The following is a 10096-nucleotide window of genomic DNA, read 5'->3' on the forward strand; positions in this document are numbered from 1 at the left end:
GTTCAAAAATCTAAAATTAACTGAATAAAAAAACCACCTCCAAGCATAAATATCTAACTTTTTTTTTCGAAAGATGGAACAATAAATATTGGGCATCGAATGAAGAAGGGTTTGATAATCGGATCAGAATGATGACGGAACGTATTTTATCGACTTTGCGTGACTCAAACCTTTCGCGGGAGTGTGTGTTTGGCGAGAGTATGTAACGTAAGTCGCGGACCTCGGCCCGGGTAGATATAGCTATTTGACATCTCTTACATTTTGCCGGTCAAATCAAACAACAAGTTGGATCTAAAAAAACTTCGCGAGCCAATTAGTTCCTGTTCTGTATAATTTAAATCATTATCAGCTTTTTTTGAAACCATCAGAAAATTGAGTTTACTGCGCTTTTAAAAGTTTTTGGATCTCTTTAATTATTTTCCCCCTTTTGTAAAGGGGGGATTCGTTACTAGGTATAAAGTTCACATATGTTTAACCACTGAATTAATTCCTTAATGTGGTGGCAATTCGTTACTAGGTATCCAAATTTTCAAATCTATTTCGTTGCTTTATCTAATAACTTTGACCAGAAATAGATTCAGTTTGCACGATGCTTCAATTATTTAGCCATGAGGGCCCGATGACAATTTAAAATTTCCATAATTTCTTCTCAACATTCATCAACTCAACCAAAAATGTCTGTTTCTTACTTATTTACTGCTAGCAGCAAGGTATAAGTTTCTCTTGTTTTGTATTTTTTGCTTTTGACGCATTTTCTTATTTATTAATTTTGTGATGTTTTTGCTACGAATCGTGTTCCAGTCTAGCAAACTAAATATTCCCTGAGGAAGAAGACTGATATTTCTTCAGGGAGTTTAATTTTCTGAATGATCTGTAATGCGACAAAGAGAGAGCACCATTTTTTAGAACAATTATCTCTGACCTTTATTGAGAAAAATCTTGTTGGATGACACGCAGAAACTTTGAATTAGTGACCATCTGGAAATTTTAAAACACTCGGCAACTCATTTTTAGCAATAGCTACCAAATTGCGGTTGAACTAATTTTCAGAATTAGTTGTCCCTAAAATCTTTCAAATGAACATTAGAATGAAATTAAAATGAAACTAACTTGACTTTTTTGTCATTAAAAAGCGTAAGTTTTATCATTCAATGATAACAAAATGCATTTTAATCATAGACTTTAACTTTTTCTCATTTTTAACCATTAGCTTCGAAGAAATTTTTCATTTCTTAAGAAGTCGTTTCACTTTTTTGTAGGCTTCTACAACGTTTAAAAAACTGGTCATTTTGGTTGAGCGGTTAATCAGAAACTTTTTCCAAACCATTCCCAATTTTGCCCAAACCAATCAAATCAAACAACAAATTGTTTCCAGAAGTTTTTTGCGATCAATCTAGCTCCAATTCTGTGTAATTTAAATCATTATCAGCTTTAGTTGAAACCATCAGAGAATTGAATTTACTGTGCTTATAAAAGTTTTTGAATCTCTTTAACTATTTTCCCCCTTTTGTAAAGGGGGGATTCGTTACTAGGTATAAAGTTTACATATGTTTAACCACGGAATTAATTCTTTAATGGGTTGGCAATTCGTTACTAGGTATCCAAATTTTCAAATCCATTTCGTTGCTTTATCTAAAAACTTTGACCAGAAATTGATTCAGTTTGCACGATGCTTCAATTATTAGCCATGAGAGCCCGATGATTAGTTAAAGTTTCCATAGCTTCTTCTCAATATTCGTCAACTCAACCAAAAATGTCTGTTTCTTACTTATTTACTGCTAGCAGCAAGGTATAAGCTTGTTTTGTTTTGTATTTTTTTGCTTTTGACGCATTTTCTTATTTAGTAATTTTGTGTTGTTTTTGCTACAACTCGTGTTCCAGTCTAGCAAACTAAGTATTCCCTGAAGGAGAAGACTGATATTTCTTCAGGGAGTTTAATTTTCTGAATGATCTGTAGTGCGACAAAGAGAGAGCACCATTTTTCAGAACAATTATCTCTGACCTTTATTGTAAAAAATCTTGTTGGATGACACGCAGAAACTTTGAAGTAGTGACCATCTGGAAATTTTAAAACACTCGGCAACTCATTTTTAGCAATAGCTACCAAATCGCGGTTGAACAAATTGCCAGAATTAGTTGTCCCTAAAATCTTTCAAATGAACATTAGAATGAATTTGAAATGAAACTAACTTGACTTTTTTGTCATTAAAAAACGTAAGTTTTGTCATTCAATGATAACAAAATGCATTTTAATCATAGACTTTAACTTTTTCTCACTTTTAACTTAAAAATGAGAAAAAGTTAAAGTCTATGATTAAAATGCATTTTGTTATCATTGAATGACAAAACTTACGTTTTTAATGACAAAAAAGTCAAGTTAGTTTCATTTCAAATTCATTCTAATGTTCATTTGAAAGATTTTAGGGAATTTTAACCATTAGCTTTGAACTAATTATTCATTTCTTAAGAAGTCGTTTCACGTTTTTGTAGGCTTCTACAACGTTCAAAAAACTGGTCATTTTGGTTCAGCGGTTAATCAGAAAATTTACCCAAACCATTCCACACAACATTGATTTGATCTCGCCAATAATTCCAACAAAATGGTTCTATTTAAACTTTTGCAAAAAATTGGATAATAAACTTTTGCAAAAGTATGTGTGACATGGAGTACCTGTCAAAGTCTTAAAAACATGGAGTTAACTAGCCAGTATTTTGCAAGATTTAGTCATTTTACTTCGATAAACTTTAATTACCCGTGATCGTCTTTGATTAGCTTGATTTTTGATGATCAGAACGCTTGGCACTGAGAGATAGGAGAGTGTAATTGGAGTGCATATGTTACAAGATTCTTGCAAAGCAGTGCTAATCTTGCAAAAAACTTGCAAGAACTTTGAAAGATTTGCATTCCCTCAAGCATGTAGAAATTTTAGTGATGATTTTAGTTTATGCATTATGCGCATACACCTGAATTTGCTGAATTTGCAAATAATGCGCATCTACATTGATTGCGAGTATTTTGCAAATTATCACTTTTATTAGGGATAGTTAGTGGTAGAAAAGTATCTGATTACTTGAATTTTTTTAAACAGTAACTCTTCAGATTAATTTTATTGTATATATAACGATGTATATACCTTTTACAACCTTGGTGTTGCAGGCATTTTTCAAATTTTTCTTAGTTTCTTTTCTTTCACTATAGGAAAAACACAATCCATCAATTTCGGCTCTGAATTTTTGCTGAGTGTCTGTAAAAGACCAGCAGAAACTTTCTAAAAAGACTGAAAAAGCCAAAAGCAGCAATACTACCTGCTCTGAAGTTTCATGCATATTGAAGGATTATATTGTCATTTCATAGTCAGTATCTATAAAATTACAAAAATAATCAATTATAATCCATCATAAAAATTATAAACCTAATATTTTCCTAAATCAAAATAATCCATAAAATCCGATTGTAATCAAATTTTTTGGTAGATTAATGATGACTTTTACAAATTTTGCAATTTTTGAAAGATATCTCATTTCCTGTTTAGTGCAGTTGCTACGGATAGCGTTTCATTAACTTTTAATTTTTTACTTTCACATGATTTTTTAAATTTGATTTTTTATAATTTTCAATTTTGCAGTTTATCATTTTTTTTGTTATTTCTTACCACCATCGCCATAAAAAATGCCATTCGCCCACTACTCTTCGGCTTTTTAATGGTTGAAGGGGTTGGAAAATGATTCTACGAAGGAGGGGGGTTGAGTCAACTTTAACTCGGTGGGGGGCGTTTGCAGGTAACTGAACTATTTATACCCCAAATATTGGGGAGTAGCTAATTGGGGGGATTCGAAACTGGGAGATGAAGGAGAAGGAGAGGAATAGATGAGGTGGTGGTAGGGTAGGTGGTGGGTTGGGGGAGGTGGTGGGGGTAAAATTGGGAGGGATTAATTTGGGGGGTGGAAAGCTGGGAGTTAGGGGTAAACTGGAAAAGAGGGATTAAATATTTTTGAGCTTTTTGATAAATCGAAGGGTGTGAAATTTGGGTTGGGTTTCAAACGTTAAGGGGGATGATATAAACTGCCATGAACATAATCTTTCGGTATCTAAATACGTTGATTTCAAATTATTCTGGTGTTCTCAGATATTTTATAATGTAACTGTGCAAAATTCTCGTCCAAACGTTTCAAGAGGTTAATTAGCTGTAAACGATTTTTGCATGTAGTTTTATGACCTAAAACTCGATTATTTTGCCAAAATATTTTATTATAATGAATTTTAAAACATTCAAAGTAATCGATCATAATCTCCTAAAATCCATTAATTTTATTGGCTAAATGTTTTGCCGAGATATTCCAATAGAATTAAATTTTTCTCATGAAACTCCAGTGCGTAAGTATATATTTTTTGTTGAAGAATGCGTTTTTATAAATAGAATACAAAATTTGCAAAAATCTTGCAAAAGGAATACAAACCTTGCACGAATCTCCTTAAAAATAAAAGAAAAAGAAGAATGATTTTACTTGCAAATTTTTTGGCAAGATTATTTTAAGATTTGTTTTTCGAGAAAAGGGGCTAATACATATAAATAGTGCGCATTTTTAATGTCTTTTCCGTCGTTATTGCACTTTTAATTTCTAAAATTGTATTAATTTATGCCGATAAGCTATCCAAATATGTTTTTGACTTAAGTTTAACATGTCTAATGACGGATTTCGAAAACGTCACAACCAAACAATTATCGACTAGGTAAAACAATTCTGTGAATTGAGTTCTTAATTCAAATAACGATTTGGTTTATTGATTAAAAAACTCGTCAAAAATTAGCTGTTTATGATATTAGATGCGGCGATATTGCAGCCCATGGAGGTAATTTATAAATAATAAATAAATTTTTATTCAAACATTGCAATAATCCAACAATATAGAGAACTTAGCATTGATAGAGCTCCAACTTGAGCTACCGCAGAAAGCAATTCAAACTGTTGAAGTGCCGCTGAGAACTTTCTATTAAGTATTGTCTTATATGGACTTGATTGTTTAATCTAAGTAACATTTAAACAGAAAAAAAAGATAATAGAATTAAAGAAGAAAAAATAATTTTCAAAATTTTACAGTTCATTTATCTTGCATTAATTTGATATTTTTTTTCAGAAATTTTTAAGAGCAAAAAAAGTAGCAAAAAACAGTTTTCAGACTTGAAAACTATATTTTAAATTATTTGCTTTATTTCATTTAATACGATGTTTTTTTGGGTGTTCGCTTTATTTGAGGTTACTGCCAAATTTTTTTAAACTTTACTTTCGAAGCAGAACCTTTAATCATGCGTGGTGCTTTCGCTAACTCGTGTCTTCTTAATTGACACGATCTCATCATTAGAGCTCAAACCTAAAAAAGCAACCAAAACGTTTGATTACCCCCTTTTGGTGAATTATTCTCATAAAGTGCTTGAATAGTTAGAGACTATCAAACATTCTCTGCCTTTACAATTAAAACTTTAATTGCTATCGTTTAGCCTTTGATTTTTATTAAGGGTGTAATAAATTTTTTTCTAAAAGGTTTTTGAAATGGGATTTTTTAATTTATCTGTTCTGGAATTTTTTCGGGTAGAATTTTCTCTGCCGAGATTCAGTCCACAAAGGATTTTGATTCGAGCAGAAAGACAACGCAACTCGAGCAGAGCTGAAAACAATGTTTTGTTAGTTCCAAAAGTTTTTTTTAGTAATATTTTGGACCTAAAAGATGCCCAAGAAAACAGCTCCAGTTTCGACCTAAGCAAAAGCAGCAAATTTTAATCAATTTTTTGATTTTTTTGCTAGTTCAAAACATAACTTTCATAATTGTTTGAATCGTTACTTCTAAGCAAAGAGTTCCTGTCCTAAGCAAAAGCAGCAAATTTCAAACAATTTTTTGATTTTTTTGCTAGTTCAAAACATAATTTTCATAATTGTTTGAATCGTTATTTCTAAAAACATAAATCACTTCGGATTGTTTATCAATATGTTTCTTCCCGACTGTTATGCCGTTCAATATGCTGGCTGTTTGGGATTTTTTGTAGTCTTGTGTGCTGTATGTGCTTATTTCTCACAGGCACAGACCAAAAACTCTACCCAAAAACAGTTTTTGATAGTTAAGAAAAACTTACTGGACCACAAAGTCGAAATCGGAAAGCCACAAAGTCGTTTCAGTTTTGAAGAAAATTGAGCTCAGTTTAGACTGAAAAAATGGAACTAAAAGCAAACAAGAAATCGCCAAGTTGCAACCAATTGTGACCAAGATGACCAAAGCATGACACTGTTCACTCAAAAAATTAGGAACAAAAGTGATCATCATGACAGAATGAAAAAAATTGAAGAAAATAAGCAGAAGTCATTCAATTTGGTAATTTTTCGAAAAAAAATTTTAATTCGATTTGTTATCCTTCATTTTATAGCTACAACAAAATAAACAATAGCTGAATATCCTTCAGATGACGGCCGTATCTCAAAAAGCATAAAACTATCAAATCTTTTAAATGGATTATAGGAAATCTCCCAAGCTCTGGTTGACCAAAAACTGGTATTTAGAAATTTTGTAGGAAAAATCCAAAAATCCAACTTACCACAAAATTGGTTTTAAGGCGGTTAAAAAAACGAAATGCTATTGGAAAGATAAAGTTAAGATTCTTAAATATTTTTTATTATCAGAAACAAAGTTCTCCGTTGTCGCAGACGGGAATCTCATAGGCAACATTTAAAGTTTCGCTGCATGTTGTCTTCGACAGAAGTGCATCTTAACAGCTTATTGTTCACAGACAATTGTTAATTGCGGAATACATGAAAATTTTTATCAATGTGTATCCACACGCAACACGTTCAAACCTAAACGTTGTTATCTCAAACATTTCCTCATGAAGCGGTAGAAAAATAAGGGATATTTCCTACAAAACTTAAGAATTTCCCAAGAAAATACTTGTTAGAGGAGTCGATTTAAATATTTTAAGGGGTTCTTAATAGCTCCCAGAGTTTGCGCAAGAGTCTAGTAGCAATAAAACCCCAATTCAGAGAGAAAAGAATTTTCGAATTTTTTCAAACTAGGTTTGAGTAGTGTTAATTGAAAATAATCGCTCGCGGACTAAATTTACTAGGATAAAATCCCTCATGATAAAATCCCATCGGATATAATCCCCACCCGCATCCAGTTTCAAGCGTTAATAATCGATTATATTACGATTTTAGTACCAGTCTCACTAAAATTGAGAAACAATCGATTTTGATCAATTAATAATCGATTATAATATCTTTTTTTTCAAATCAAATTATAATTAATTATAATCCATTATAATCAATTTTTTATTCGTCTTTTTTTTGATACAATTATAATCGATTATAATTGATTATAATCCATTATTTTTATTCAAAATTCTATTTCGTTACTTTTGCACAAAAATCCATTATAATCGATTATAATTGATTATAATCCCTTTTGTTTGTCCATTTTTGTCTTCGAAGTTGCATCTAAATTGCTTATATTTTATGCTTTTTGTGGACGTTGGTTCCTATGAAAAATGAGAGAAATTTTTTCAAAATTTTCCAATTAATTCATATTTATAAGTTTTTTTTCCATTTCTTCCCCATTAGAATTGTTTTGTGATGCATATTTTAACCTTTTATATACACCAAAACATCAGCAAATTGATTTAGTTTCATGATTGATTCGGAAAAATTATCTTTCATCTACCGCGAGAACTTTTCCAGTCATATGAAAGGATCTCTGTTAAACTTTTGTTTCGTGGTAAAACTTTGTGTTCAGATGAACCAAAGTGTTCAAGAGATCTCTCATTTAGAGATTTTCTTATTGACACAAAAATAATAACCCATAAAATACAATTCGAAAATAGGAAAATTCCGGCAAAATAAGAGATTATAAGCGATTATAATCAATTATAATTGATTTTAAGGGTTTTTAGTAAGAACTATAATCAATTATAATTGATTATAAGAGATTATAATCTCTTGGAAAATATCACGATTATAATCAATTATAAATCCCTTAAGGACCTAATTTTGGTAATTATAATCAATTATAATTGTCAAAAATCATCATAATAATCCGTTATAAACGATTATTTACGTCTAAGCTTGGATGCGGGCAGGACTAAAACCTCTATACGGTTCGTCGCAAAATATAAACAATTTATTCCTTTTTTAAACAATTATAACAAAGTGTTTTGAATTTTATTGAAGCAATTGTAAACAACATTATATTTGAATTTCAAATATAATGGACTTTTGGAGTTTGTCTCTTTAAAATTCAAAAACACTTCGTTATAATTGATTTAAAATGGAATAAATTGTTTCTATTTTGTGATGCAATGTAAACCCTTACTAGTCGATTTTAATTGCTTATTTTCAGTTTTTTAAAAAAAACAATTTTTGCCGAAAAACTCACAATTCAGTTGATTACAATAGATAATACTCAGATTATTTATCTTGTTAGCCCCATATTCTCATAGGTAACGCCTACTTCATATTTATATGTTCCCTCCTCTACTTCGGCGGCGGAGAGGTTGTGAAAGGGGGGACATGGGGTGTGAGATTGAGGGGAAGAGGGGGTACTATTCAGTTGAAATGGGAATAAACTTGCTTGTTCGGGCTTACATTTTGCAGAAAGCTGTGAAAAACTGAGTATGAGATTGTTATTGACAAAAAATGATCGGTTTTCATAGCTTTAATTTACATAAAATAATCGATTATATTGAAATCAAAAACTGAAATTTTTAGTATTCTCTGACATCATTTTTTCCAGCCCCACATTAGCCCATATCCTCAAATTTACCTTCTACTTCATGAGCAACAAACTGTTTCGGCGGCGGAGAGGGTGTGAACGGGGGACGTAGCGTGTGCGGTTGAGGGGAAGGGGGGAGGGTTCAGTTAAAATGGGAATGAACTTGCTTAATCGGGCTCAAATTTTGCAGGAGAGCTGTGAAAAACTGAGTGTGCAATTAAAATTGACAAACAATGGTCAATTTTTATTGATTTAATTTACATAAAATAATCGATTATATATTGAAATCAAATACCGATTTCAATCGGTCTCAAGGGATTATAATGGGTTCGTATTTTTAGAAAAAAAATAGCTTAAAGTCCATTACGTTTTGCTAAATTTGCCGATAAAACCAATGATCTAGACAACAGTCTAGTCAAGATATAATAATTGGTGCTGGTAAACATGGCTCACAAGGCGCAAGAAAAACCACTCAATTTAGAATTACTGCGAGCATTTTGAGAGTAATATGAATATAACAGGGGCAGTATAACAGTGCCGAAGTACAACGGTTTGAATAGAAGATTGAATGGGTTGTATCCGAAAGCAAGATAGTCAAGATTGTTCAATTAATAATTCATAACAATATCTGATTTAGTTGCAAGTTATCAAAACTTTTCTGATATCCTCTCTTCACATTCACAGCTAATTGATTTGTTGTCAATTACCCAACTGAAAGGTCATGGATAAATGTTTGTGAACCAAATTCTTCGCAAAAAAAACAATTTATTCAATTTTTAATCAATTATAGCGAAGTTTTTTTTTATAGTTTATCTCTTTAAAATTCAAAACTACTTCGTTATAATTGATCAAAAATGGAACAGATATTGAATGCGATTTTTCTATGATTCTTCCAAGCAAATTTTTTCGTCACCCGCATCTAAAAAAGTGAAAAGAAACCTTTTATAATTAATTTTATTCAAAACTTTATCATATAACCGCTAAAATTAGACGTTAAAATTGAATAAGACATTGAAAATATTCCATCGTTTTAATCAAACTCAAATTTAATCTTAACTCATTCAAAATCAATTGAAATTGACTTTTTGCATCAGACTTTTTTCACGTCGTGCAAAAATTTTGTAAAATTTCTGCATTCATTTAATGAGTAATGCAGAAATTTGCAAAATGGGTGCACGCCTTACTCGATTTTTGTAAATAAACTGTCTCAAATTGCCAAACGACTCCATGCCAAAACCACCCCCCACCCAGGTTTGTTAATTTTGACCGACCCACCTCATAAGCATTTCGATAGATTTTTTCTGTTCAATTTTTTTTCTAATTACAAGTAAAATATGCCATTTTGCC

At 31.3% G+C, this 10096-nt stretch overlaps 1 protein-coding gene across 5 annotated transcripts in view; it reads left to right on the forward strand.

Moving 5' to 3' along the window:
- The window catches only part of LOC134841575 (GTPase KRas-like), a 33670-nt gene that overhangs the window by 22093 nt on the left and 1481 nt on the right, over positions 1-10096 (forward strand). The gene's annotated exons all lie outside the window — the stretch shown is intronic.

Source organism: Symsagittifera roscoffensis, chromosome 1 (assembly GCF_963678635.1).
Source record: "Symsagittifera roscoffensis chromosome 1, txSymRosc1.1, whole genome shotgun sequence".
NCBI lineage: Eukaryota > Metazoa > Xenacoelomorpha > Acoela > Convolutidae > Symsagittifera > Symsagittifera roscoffensis.